The sequence below is a fragment of the Cataglyphis hispanica genome, chromosome 10, assembly GCF_021464435.1.
Source record: "Cataglyphis hispanica isolate Lineage 1 chromosome 10, ULB_Chis1_1.0, whole genome shotgun sequence".
Classification (NCBI taxonomy): domain Eukaryota; kingdom Metazoa; phylum Arthropoda; class Insecta; order Hymenoptera; family Formicidae; genus Cataglyphis; species Cataglyphis hispanica.
In genome coordinates this window covers 5,396,206-5,410,729 of record NC_065963.1, presented here as the reverse complement: position 1 = coordinate 5,410,729, position 14,524 = coordinate 5,396,206, and the positions used below count along the sequence as shown (strand labels likewise).

The 14,524-nt window shown below is 34.9% G+C and overlaps 1 protein-coding gene across 1 annotated transcript in view; it reads right to left on the bottom strand.

Moving 5' to 3' along the window:
* Window positions 1-14,524, bottom strand: part of LOC126852589 (uncharacterized) — a 34,846-nt gene that overhangs the window by 18,299 nt on the left and 2,023 nt on the right. The window lies entirely within an intron of this gene.

Below are 14,524 nucleotides of genomic sequence, written 5' to 3'. Positions count from 1 at the left end.
GAGATCGCGCAGCGCGCGAAAGTATTTTGTTACTTTTACTCTTATCTGAACGTATCCCGCGCGTTACGTCGTTACCGTTGCTCGCACTGACAATCAGCTGGGAAGCTCTTTACAGCCCACTCGCTCGAGCGCGCGACGCAAACTGACAGCCGCCGCGCTGTGCTGCGCCTCAAGATGAGCCGTGCGGAGCGGAGAGAAGAGACGAGACGTGACGCGCGGGCGAGCACGCGACTCATGGGTGCATTGTAATGTAACGCGAGCACATCTTGCGCTATCTACGCGCCTCCTCTACGGTGGCACCGGCCATGAAAATCTGCTGATATTCAAGGAAAACTCTACACACCCCATCTACAAAACCGTACTTCTCTATTTTTATACGGAACGTAAATAGTTCGCTCGCTATTCAAGGATAGTGTTTTTTATGCATGTTTACAAGGATCTTGTACTAAACTTGGTTGTAAAGTGCGGTAAAAATAAGTCATTATATATTTTAAGATTCTAAATAACGAATAAAGACCTGGAAATAATGCAAATAAAAATTTAAAAAATTGATTTTTCTTTGCAATAATTTATCTCTAAAAATTGAAAAACAACTTTCTTTACTTTAAATAATTTCCCGGAAAAATAAAAAATATTTTCACTTTGCTTTAAATTTAAATAAATTCAATTAAATTATATTTACAATTTAATAATTCTGTATGACAGAATAATGCAGAGATATTAGAGGGGAGCCACAGAACTGCAGGTGCACATGATGCCTCAGGCTGCTGGATTGCATTGCATCCAGCAGTTTGATTGTGCTGTTTCAGAGTGCAGGGTTCACGGACGTGGGAAAGAACAAATTTCTCGTAATTCATTACGTGGGCCGTGATTATTTCTCGGTTTGAAAGATGATTGACAGACGCGACAATTATGGTACGCCCAGATTTCTGACGGCAATGTAATAAGCAAACAAAAAAACTCCGACAATTTTTCACACTGAGATTCTCTCTCTTTCATCAAATATTATTAATATTATTAATATCTAATAAAATCATGCGGATCGATTCCTTCAAAATTCTTTCGACGCCAAACGCTTGAAAGACTTTCTCCTTAACACACAAGAAATAAAAGCGTATATTGTTTTTGCGTAGAGAGCTTCAGATATAACGTTACCTTTTCTCGCATAAACGCAAGATAAAACATCAAACGTGTACTCTGTAATTCGCAGCACTGTAACGAGATTACTAAATTGAGCAATAAATCTATTTCTCTCAACGATGTCGATCGTTATCGATCTCGCGGATAATTTAATGCTTCTCGCATATGTCAAAGTCAAGAACAAATAAGAGAAAGAGGAAAGAAAGAGAAAGACACGATCAGGATTCGTCGGAATCGTGTGTGCGACTGAATCTGATCCAAGAAAACGTGCTTCTCATCGAAAGCACCTGTACCACACTGCCGCACACTTTCACTCTCTCGTAATCGGTAGCAAAGACTACCAAGTTTCGATCGATACACGTTCGAACGACTAGATTCGTGAAACTTTTTTCTACGCCGATATCGAAAAAATCGATAACAGGTGATATACAAGAAAAATACATCGTGAAAAAAACATTGACTAGATTATTTTGCACACATTCAAAGTTGTTTTATCATGCAAATAATAAAATTTATAAAGTACTCAAACGTGAATATTAAACGTGACATTAATTATACAAAATTACAGTCTGCCTACGAGCAAAAATGGAGAGAGAGAGAGACGGAGAACTTTATTATTATACATTGTTATGCAACCGAGTGCAAAGTTCATTGCTGCATTATATTTATGATGCAGCTTCGCGACGATGCAAATGCAGCAGCGGCGATTGAGAAAAGCCCCGCTAGCTTCTCGAGAGTTCGAAATTGCAGTTAATTGAAAAGTCGCGGTGCATCTCCGATTAAAGTGTAACGACTGACGACTGACGGTTGCATTAAAACGTCGATAAAGTCACAGTGATCTCGGAATCGATCAATTTGTGTTCACAAGCAAATACTTTGAGTATTTAATCGAATCATGTCGGCGCGCATGAAAATATGGAACTTGGAAAAATAGTCTTTCTTTAAATGTCAAATTCTATCTTTTAAAAATAGAGAAGAATCGTGAGAAAATTAATGTTTTGAAAAAATTCTTTTTGCTTTTAATACTTGCATTAATATGCTGACGAAATAGAAAAGTTGCATTTTACAAAAGAATTATTTTAATTCAAATTCTTCGTAATGTAATAAATCTACGTTGACCTTATTTAATGCCATAATCATTTTACTTAGTCTTCAATCGCTAAAACATTCAATGTTAATCGTGCACAAACTGCGACTGTTGCATTTATCCTTGAACGAATTATATTTACACAGAGAGCGTTTTATCTCAAACTTCAATGCTTCGGAAGCCTTAAAGACAGCCTCTGTCTGTAATAAATTTTACGAAATATTCGATCCACAAGTTTGATATCCTCCGTCGGAAATTGGGTAAATAAGTTTGTCGCGTACTTTAGGTAAAATATATTATGTATCTAAGGCTCTGTATGTATGTGTGTGTGTGTGTGTGTGTGTGTGTGAGTGAGAAAAACGCACGAAACGAATCACGCGAGAGATCGAGACTAATCGACGAGAGGATGCTATGTTTTCCAGCGAGGCAATTGAACAGCAAATGTCGCCTGTACAATCTACCGCGCCTTTCCCTTACGTGACTCCATAATTCACGGCATTTTAGAAATTGGACATGCGCTACTGCATATCTCATCTACGTTTATCTCAACCGTGTGTCCACATGCAGAACGAACGTGACCGTCGATGAAATGATCTTGAGAATAGCACTAATAGCGTGCCATTAGTTGTACAATGACGTACTTAACGTACAACGTAAAATTAATAATAGAAGGTGGTTAATAGGAGCTAAAGAGAAAATTCGCGTTTCCAAGATATTTATACACAATTAAATTAATGTGTGTGCAAATTGATATAAAAAAACGCATTATTTATAATATAAAAAAATTTGTTTTTAAATATATTAAAATAATTAAAATTTTTAATATTTAATATAAAATATTAATCTAAATAAAACAATTATATTAAAATAATAAAAACTTTTTAATAATAATTAATATAAAATTTTTAATTATATACTATTATATATATATATAATATTGACAATTGTTCCAAAAAAAGCAATGGAATAAAAATATATTGATTAACTTCGGAATTTTTTTTCATGTAAAGAGAATGATGCGTTATTACGCGCCATATAATGTGCAAATTGACAGAATTTACCGAATAGAACGAATGACGAATGGCAGTAGTTTAGAAGACATTTTTTTCTCTCTCCGCGACGATGATTCTTCAGTCGATTGAACAGACATACACTCTCATCCCGCGTACGTTGTCGCGGTGCATTCGACCGTTTAGAAAGTGAGTGCGTCGCTCTCCGGCGTGTGGCTTTGTTTTCTCGCCTCCCTGAGAATCGGAAAAAGCGAAACCGAATATGTGTACACGTTCCCGTTCATCTGTATCGTACAAAAAGACAGCGAGGAATTCGATGAATGTTTATTCAGCGACAGATCTCTATTGATATCAAAAAGAAAGAAGACACTTACTATCCTATACGAAGTCAATTTAATATATATATATATATATATATATATAATGACAAGAAATATATATATATATATATAATGACAGACAAGAAAAATATTATTTTTTCCCATGAGATTTAATTGTGATATTAGTGGATAAAGTAAAGAATCTATTTTCCTTATTTTTTTATTAATTAAAAAATTAAAAAAAATCTCTAATGAATAATAAAAACGTAAATATAAAAATAAATTAGCATTAAATCAATTATAATCAAAGAAATGAATGTGCATGTCAGTGTTTTACTCTATCTCCCTATTATTTGCGACATTTTTTTACAAAATTGTCGGATAGAATAATACATTCTCCTGGTTTTTAACGCTAATGAGAAAGTTCGAGCTGAGTGTGATTTATAACGACATGGTATTTACGGAATCGAAATAAAATGTTCACCGACTAGTTGCAAATTATGGCACATCGATCACTCTAATTATCGCCGATTCTCGTCGCTTCTTACACGCATTTGAAAAACACGCTCATTTTAGAGATAGTTCATACATAAGTATTCCGTCGACGTACGAGAAATCCTCCTATTCGGATCGCGTTATAAATTACGTTCCGTTTTCGCGTCGTTAACGCGTGACGCGTTTCGCTGATGTGCAAGGTTAAACTGTAAAAGTCATGTTACTATAATCATAAATCGTAGAACTTTTATTGATAGAAAATAGATTCGTATGCAATTCTTCCCTCTTTCTCCTTCAGCAAGAAATATTATTGATTACCGGAACAATTCGATCGTGGTATATAAATTTATTTCCGCTTCTGCTTTTTAATCGCAATTTAAGATATTTACGTAGAGAATATTTAATTATTAATACACGTAAAAGTAAAAAATTTTAATGTTTAAATTAACATTTTTTTAAATAAATTTTCTTTACAGACGAATAAAAACAACATTTTCTGCATATTCGTGAACGCGTGAAAATTGCAATCGCGATCGATTTCTCGATACGACAACGCATGATTTTAAGAAAATTGATGAAAATTAGGATGAGCTGTTCGCTGCTCGACAAGCGCGACGAATTTTTCCACGTAGAACGAATTCTTGGCGTTAACGCGCTGTGAAGTTCCCGTTCGCCAAAGATAATAATCGCAGTACGCGCTATCGTTTAGAAAGTAAAACATAAGGAGACAGTTGTAGAGCCTCTCCGCCACTAATTGTCGTGGACAGACAATAGCAAAGTGTAAATAATCTCAAGACAAGAAAGAGACTCTCACTTTCCTCACAGCGGAGTAGCAGCTCTAATTATGCGGATATGTCTGTAAAATCGCTTCCGAGCGGTTAAAAAAATTTAATAATCGCGAATTTTCCTCGCGACATTCAATCACTCCACTATTACTATAAAACGGCACTCGTCCGTTATTCTGTGTTCAATATTAAAATGTAGTAGAGGCATTACAAGACTCTCACTCTCTCTCGTTTTTATATATATCTGTTATTAATAAAATTACTTCCTATATTGTATGGATTCGCAAAATCTCAGATCCTTAAGATTTTTGGCATCACAAATTTTGATTATTCGTATAGATAATGTGTTCTTTATATATTTAATTTAATAAAGTAGAAATCATTTCAGTAAGATAGTCCATTTTTTGTATATTTTTCTCTCTCTCCCTCTTTCCTCTCCCCTTTCTCTAAAGATATTAAATTTATATTTACATCTAAATAAAAATAAAATTATACAAAAAGTTGGGAGAGAGAAAACAAATTTTCGTGTTCTTTTTTATTTTTCTTCTTATAAACATTTTATAAAAAAAAAAAAATTGTATGTACTATTGTACGTTGTAAGAATTAAAAATTTTACTGAGATTACTTCGTAACGACTTTCGTAACATTTCTACCGAATGTAAATCGTGATACTATTGTGTTTGCTTTCTTTTGCATGTCTGAATGAATGGTAGACGTCACTATTGCAGGAGAGTGTTAATGCACGGTTATTCCGTTAGCAAAGTACTTATCAATGCGGCAGCGATCGAGTCATTAAAGTGCCATCAAATTACAGTCGTTCCACGCTAGTGTCCGTGAAATTAGCACTTTGTCTTTCTTCCGTATTGCGACAAATCCATCATTGAACTGTAATATATTCCGCGAAGTGTAGCTTTTCAATTGTAGAATTCTAAAACTTCTAGTAAGACTATTTCCTTGTAAAATGAATGCTTATCATGCGATAGAAGCGTCGCTCCTTTATATTATAAATGTTTAGAAATTGAGATTAAAATGTAATAAATAAAAAAATGGTTTTTTTTTCCACTTGATTTAAAGCTTTTTTATTTGTTGTCGTGATCTGAACTTAAGATCAACATTTATCTTACAAGAAATTCAATGTCGAGAGTAAAAAACTTGTAACGAATTATCGACGAGAGAAATTTCCAGATTCTAAGTATTTTCTGCATAAGAAGCCTAAAGCGTTTGTAATCAGTTAATAAATTAAATCTCATATTTTGTCGAGACAAGTATACGCTAATCGCGGCTCGAACCGTCTCATCTGTATCCGTTCAATCGGAACGGAGATATCCGACAGCGCGTTCGAATCAGAAACCGAACACCTGGCGAACGCGATCCTGTGCGAACTACAGTTTCACCACAGGAGAGGATTATGTAAAACAAAAAGTACCGGTCCGTCAGCATCGCCCGCAATATTCTATCGTTAGAGAGAGATGGTGACAAGGAGGGGAGACAAGGAGAAAGAAGGGGAAGCGCATCTGCTCTCGCTACGCTTCGCAGCTCGATCTTTGCGTGTTCCGACGAACGATAATCGACCACGGCGAAAAAGTGTTAACACACGATTAACCGACAAGTAAGGTGTTTATATCAGCGAGACGCAAAGCCGTATAATTCGCGACAAGATTCGCTTCAAAATGTCTTGTAAAAGATTTTCCCCCCGAACTCTTCTCCCGGACAAATAAAAATTTCCCGGACAAAAAAAAAATTTCATTTGCTCAATTATAATTATTACTTTTTCTAAGGATGTTGAATTAAGATGATTGACATGACGCGAAATTCCACAAAGTGCAAAATCTCGGCGACTTTCCCATAGAAATCGCGCGCGCACGACGTTATAGTACCCCGATACGATCTACGCGAGACACTTTTACCGTTTCTTTGTAACGGGCGTGCACACGCGAAAACGCGATTTAATCGATTCCGCTTGATAATACGTGATAATCGTGACCGTCTCTAGAAAGCGTCCCTCTCCGACAGATCACAATGGTCGCAAGCGCGAGCGCGACACGAGGGAAGGATATGATACTCTAATCAACACGAGTCATGAATATCATTATTAAGTACGACAATGGTACGATAATGATTGAAACGACGCCGCGGACGATGATTACTGATTTCTCTATAACGATAGAATAAATACATATTTCACTGCGCGCAGAAATCACTAAAATCTTTGTGCCATAATGAAGAGATGAAAACATATAGCGTGAAGCATAGATTAATTCCGAAGATTAATTTCTTTTTTTTTTTTTTCTAATCAAGTTTCTCCATTTGTCATCTGTCGCTAACTCAATAATTCAAATCATTATCTTCAGGAAGCAAAAATGATTTGAGAGAGAAAAATACGTGTTCGGTCAATGACGCGCGTATGGGATCGATCGATATACAATAATCGATCGTTAGAAAGTAAAACCACATCCCGCGTGAGGAAAAATATAGGATCGGCATCGATCTTTCACTTTAATACGCGTCTCGTGAGTGCGAACATGCAAATCGCCTTACACGCGAGTATATTAAAATTATACATTTGGTAAGAGCATATTGTTGCATTCGTACTGATGAATATTGTTCCACTTTTCCAATTAATTTTCGAGGCATGAAATAGCGAATCGATAATCCTTTCATCTCAACGTGCATCTCACGAATAAAAAAATTGTCATTTACTTATTACACGAGCTTGGAATATATCTGCGTTCGTGTTTAAGGGTAACACAATATCACGTCGACCTTTTTTTTACAGAAAAATGAAATGGTCGACTAACTTCTGCGAGGGAGACAATTTTTCACTTTAATATGCATCTCGTGATTACGGAGGAAACAATTGGTAACTGACTACCTCTCGGGAGAACTATACGTTTGGAAATTGCATATTTAAGAATCGCGGAATTCATTTGCATTTAGTTTGCACTTGTATCCGCCAATGGATCGATGTTCCCGTAAGAGGAAAGAAAGAAAAGTGACGAGGAGCTGCTAAAGCAGTCAGCTCACTTTACTCTTATACTTAGAGTCAAGAACTCATCGGGCGTGTAATAAAAAAAAAAAAGAAGTGGCGGCTCAATTTCTTCAGCGTCATCGTCTGCGTTACGGGAACAATGGCAAGTGCAATTTCCGCGAGAGCGGATTCGGCTTAAGTCTCATAAACGCGCATAATTTCCGAGGGCTAGAAGGGCCGTTCACGGAACAATCGCGGCGGTGCATTTGACTCGGATGTGTCTTCGAGACCCGCCTCCATCGCGATACCTTTTTTTTTAATTACCATCTAGAGAGAAAGAGAGAGAGAGAGAGAGAGAGAGAGAGAGAAAGGGGGGAGGAAGGGAGAGGAAATAATCTATTAGACGTCAATTAGCTGATATCGCCGATTTAATGGAAAGCCGTTTGATCCACGTCGAGAATGCCGCGTGTCGCGGCGGAAATGATTTCACACCCTGTATAAAGAATCTCTACCATACGGAAACTAGTTTCCGAGCGGGGTGCACAACCAGTTTGCAGTTAATTAATGTTGCAAGACCGGTAGCCCGCCCCGCCGCCTCGAAAGTATATGAGACGCAATTGCGTCTCGACAACTGCATTGCGTTGCACGCTGATTTATTATCTATTATTTATCTAAATCGGCAATTAACTGCAAAGTCGATCGATTATGCGAAATTTATAAAAATGCGAAAGACCGAAAGGCACGTAACTTTCTCCAAAGTAATTGTGCAGTTAAATTAATTTTTGTGTATGTGTATCTTAGGTTTATTATTTTTTGTTAGATTTCTTGTTAGATATTCTAAAGTCAAGTAAAACCTTTCTATATGGAATGCTCGCGTATGTAAAGTGCAATTATATAAAATGCAATTATAGCAATTAAACATTTGTTCAAATTTCTACCATTTTGCGTATAAATTATACTATATCCTATATTTTAATTATCATATAAATTATACTAGATAATTCAATACTACAAATTAACTTCTTACTCAGATAGAAGAAAAAAAAATTAATTAATTTAAATTAATTTCATGCTAATTATTACTGATTCCGTTAACAGACGTTGGCAGTCTAAAGTTGGCAAATGTAATGTACAGTTACAGGTTACAAGACACATACGTCAGCGTTGCTTCATCGATAAGCGTTATCTCACATTAATTATTCAACGAGCGTGAAAAGATTCGCGGTTTGAAAAACATTTAAGCTGCTAGCAAAAAGATTTCAATAAAAAATAAAAAAAAATAAAGATAATAAGCAATTTCGTTATCCTTCGTGAAAAATTTGAAAACTGAAAAGATTTTCATTGTACAATAATATAGAATCAGTAAAAATATTTTTTATTTTTTTAATGAAATTTATTTTTCCTTTTGCAGATAAAATCAATTAAAATTGGCTTAATACTTATATTTTGTGACAATAAGATTATATTTTAATTATATTTTATATAGCAATTATATTTTATAATTATATATTTTAATTAGCAATTTATTAATCATTCTTTGCACTATGATATTTTTAATCTTTTTGCAAATATATAATCTTTTAAAATTAAGAATTTGGAACACAGATTTTTGCGACGAGGCAGAATCTCACGGAATTATGAAAAATTGCCGCACCGTTCGCATAACGATTGCCAATGACGAAATATTGCAAAGAACTCTATTTTACGACACAATACGCCCTCATACGCACATACGCACACGGCGTGTTGTAAAGGAACGCGTTTCCCCGTTATGCAATCATTCCCGATGACGTTCTCTATTTGTCGTCTCTCTCGCGTAAAGTCGCAATTCGCGACTCGCGTATTTACACCCGTTATATATTATACGCGTGCCAGCGTCGCGACGTGGGCGGCGTGAAAGGAAGACGAAATTCCAAGGTCGTGCTTGGAAATACATGCGGATATCAAATGCGAGTCGTGCATTCATCATCATCGACGAGACTCGGCGATTATCTTGACCATTGGTGAATATCCTGAATTTTTTGAATTCCTTTATAACGTAATCGCAGTTTACACGCACGCATATATATGCGCACGTTATTTTTAATCGGTTCAAATATAATGCAGCCTTATTTTTTCGAGGTCTTTTATTATCGCGTTCAAAATGATATTTTGAATTAAGAGATTAAATTTTGATAGAAATTTTGTCATAAATTCGGAAAACATTTAATAATCAATGGTATCATATACCATTTCCAATTAAAAACATGATCCATCCTGTTCATTTAATTTCACTCGATGGTGAGAACCAAAAACGTTGTATTTCGCCTACAATCGCTTGGTAAATATACAGTAAAAAAGTTGCGGTGCATTTTTGCCGATGCGGCCGCATTGTTGCAACGTTTGCCGATATATGCGCTCATTCGTAACTTCGCTAAAATAAAAAGTTAATTTATTTAACTAACGGGAAACCTAAATTCAACAAAGAGAAGAGCTAAAGATAAAGTTGTTTGGGGTCAACTTTCTTAAACATCTTTTCAATTGCAAAAATAATAATTTACCAAAAATATAACAATTTTATATCCATCTTTCGAATAATTAATCTTAATTCAATATAGCATAATGTTTTATAATTTAAAATATAATTATAGCATTAATGGTCGATTATCTTAAAATTCATAACGAGATAATTTTTCAACAATTTTGCGTCAAAAAAAATTTCTACTGTACCTCTAAGTATTTTCTCTACCTTTCCATTAAATAAAATTTTGATGCAAATTAATGTAACTTTCTTCATTTTGTTTTCAAATATTTGTTATATAATATATAATAAATGTTGAATATTGGCTCGCGAAATTCCGAGATGTAAATATTTTGTTTCCTTTCTGTCATCGACCGTTACTTTTGACATGCAGTGCATGCGAATTCCTTTACAAACCACGGGCGATTTAATCGCGGACGCTTCGGAGCGGAGCGCGAAAGGATCGGAAAAGGCGAACCGGAATCTCGGTTTTACGAACCGGAGTCGGTGTCCTATCATCGTTAAGCTGCGAAACACTCACTTTACGCTCTCCACGACCAATGAGATTCACGATGGTAATCGACAATACTGTCGCACTGGTCGGGCAAGGGAGCCAAGGGACGAGAGGCCGTGCAGGACGTGCGCGAGACGGAGCACGCGGCGAAAAATGTTTAAACCACAAGAGTAAACATCGGACTGGCGAGAGACGACGCCGTGTATGAGACCATGCTGCAGCCAATCTTAATAAGCTGCTTTCACACCGAAAACGAGATGCATTGTGGGGATACAACGCGCCTGGTTGGTTGGACCAGACAATCTGCGCCGTCTCGCGAACGTCGATGCCTTTTGATGTTCGAGAAATCTTTGTTTTATACAAAATATAAATTATAAAATATATTTTTTCTATTATTTATAATTGATGTACAATAAATTATAAATTATTGAAATAAACTATTGTCTACTGAAACATGCTATGATAGAATTAAATTTTTAACTATGCACTTATGCTAAATATAAAAAATTAAAAATACTTCACAAATATTTGATAAAAAAGGATAAGAAAAATAAAATTTGCTAAATTTCTATTTTATATAATAAATAATTATAAAATATAAATTCGTTTTATAAAATATTTTACAAGTAGAAATCAAATTTATTAAATCCCTTTATTCTTTTTATAAAGCAATTATAAGATATATTTTTTATTATTTTGTAAAAATATAAAAAAAATTTAATTTTTTGTATTTATATGTGTAGATATAAAACTTTATTATAACATATTTTAAAAGGAAAAGAATAGAACTAAAGTATATTAAAGAGCGTCTTTTCGAAGAAGATAATGTTTTCGAAATCACAGAAAGAGAAAGTATTTATATAAAAAAAAAACAACAAATAGATAGGACATAATTTTGAAACGAAAGCTCATCCGAGGTTTGTCTTGGCGGTCGCGGATTCAATCGAATTTAGGCAGGTTATTAACGAGCAATCTCGGCAGAGCGATAATTTCGTGAAGGATCGATAGAATATTTATCAGCGGCGTTCTCGAGCCTCGGCTTCTCCTCACCTCGGCAATTAATCGTCGTCCCCCGAAATAGCGGCTCTCTCGTCAATATCGTAACACTGCCAGTTACCGATCGACGACCCCCGTGCAACCATGTAACCGATGTATTTCAAGTATACCAGCTAAATCTCGATTTACCTCATTCTCCGCGAGTGCGAGAGTCTATTCTTACGACAAAACGGAAAATCGCGATAAAATTGCAATGCGTTGCATTTTTCGCGAAATCGCGGTCGCTTATTTTGCATTATTCGCCTAAACGATTTGCATACGTATGAAGATACATAGAAAACTAATTTCCATTTATATATTCTACATATATATCGTTGGCATTAATTAAAAATAATTGCGAGAATAATCATAAAAAAATATACTATTTTTGTTATTTATTATTATCGAATATCATTTATTGACTAATTATCAAAACGAGAAGTAAACGACACTTATATTTCACCTTATCTTGAAATATAGTTTCAAGTGTCAGATTTTTATAAACGCGCGAGATGAAATGTCAGAAGCGTGATATAAAACATGACAATGACAGATGACGTAAAGAAAAAAAGATGCCGCTCTTTCTCTGTAGCAAATTTATATGACCCTGTAATAATTTTTTTACAGTCACTAGAAATTTTTCTCAAAAGTTTTTGATTTAATTTACTTGAAATCGACGCTTTATTGATATAAAAACGATCGAGATTGAAGTGTCATATCACGTCTCTGTGAATGCCGCTTAATCCAAATTCCGCACAAAGGCAGGCATCCGATGAAAAGGAACCTGCCGTCGGGGCCCGCATCCTCCCTTCAGGCCCGAACCTAATTCATCCCGGAGCCCCGCAGGTCCTGCTATCACCTTGCCTGTCACTAATGCGACATTTCTGAGAATTTCAGAAACGAAGCATCTGTCATCTGCAGCTTGCTACATTCTCACTCGATATCCTCGATGTCTTTTTCTTAAATTGAAGTAGGAAAATTTCTCTGCACATTAGCGGACTTAAGAGAAGAAAATTACTGTGATTTAGTTTCAAACGATTCGGCGAGATTTTTAACGATCTTTGAAAAACTATGAATGCTCAAAAATTTAATTTTTCTCTATATTTTATATTTATATATTAAAAAAATTAAAATATTTAAAATATTTTTATATATAAATACTACAATATATAGAGGAAAAAATACTTTATTATTCCGCATACTTTTTCTTTCTAATTTATTATATAGATCAAATTTATATATGCCCCACTTTTAAAACTGACCAAGTGAAACGTTTCGCATCACATGTGTTTGCTACCTAGTTCCACTTCATAAACATGGTTTTAGAAAATTAGACCGAAACCGTGAAGGACATATTCAGTTGCTAAAATCGAGTCATGTGTGAACAAGATATATAAAAATAATGAGAGTCTAAGAAAGTGAAGGAGCCATAAAACGATACCGAGTTTCTTAAGCCTTTCAAGGATAGCAAGCATATGCGTATCAAGTAGTGCGAATACTGGAATCTATTTACGCAATTTTATCGCCTGGCATATATAGAATTTTATTGACATAAATAAATAAAATTTTATGCTGGTTATCAAATATGCTGCATTACCGTCTATAAATTCTAGTAAAAAATAGAAAATTGCTTCCATTTCTTATACATAGCAAATATATTTAATAGCGTTCTAAAAAAAAGAGCAGAATTTATGTAATGCATACGCAATTATATAATAGAAATAGTACAAGCTTAATCTCTCTTTCTCTTTTTGGAAAAAAATTTCTGGATATTATTTCACATTTTTAATATTCAATCTTAAATAGCATTGTAAATAAAATTCATTTAATTCTATAAAAAATTAAGAACTCTTCGTTAAAATTTATTAAATTAAATGAAGAATAGCTATATCGATTTGCATTACAGATCTTCGAGTTCCAAATAACATAAGCGAAAAAAAACAAGATATCATTTCTATACTTCTTATGTAATCAATCTGCAGATTATCATAATGAAACGCGGAAATCTTAAGTCTCGGGAAAAATAACGCGCGCACAAAACAGTGTCACTATTGTCACATCGATCTCGAAAAACGCGCTGGAGTGCGGAATTTCACTGACAACGACAAAAGCGATTTACCAAACGACCGACACGATTCCGCACGAGTGAGCTTACTATTTCTTTAGCGAGGTATGTGACGCTTCTTCCGATACTTCGACGGGATTCTTGCGAGGTACGCTGGTCGATAGTACACCTGTCTACGATCATCACCTGAGAAATACCGTTGCGACCAGACGCCGCGCTACGGAAGCCGATACAAACTGATAATATCATTTTTTGTAATCTCTTTTTATTTTTAATACTAAAACATCTGATTAATGCTCTGGCAATAAAATTAAGAATTTTACAAAAAGTTGATCAGTTTGGTTTCTGCAAGATTTCTCCGTTCGTCGCGCGAGATTGAGCGAGATCGTTTTCATGAAAACTAATTTCTTTTCCGGTAAATCTAACGCAATAATGAGAGATCTATGCTTTCTCAGTTTCGCGCAAAAAAAAAAAATTACTCGTGACTCACGCTCACTGCTCGAACTTTATTCGTATTTTTATTATCGCAGCGCGACAAAAATAGACTTATTAAATAAGATTATATTTGATAAATAATCTTATACCTATTTTTTCTTGCAAACGCG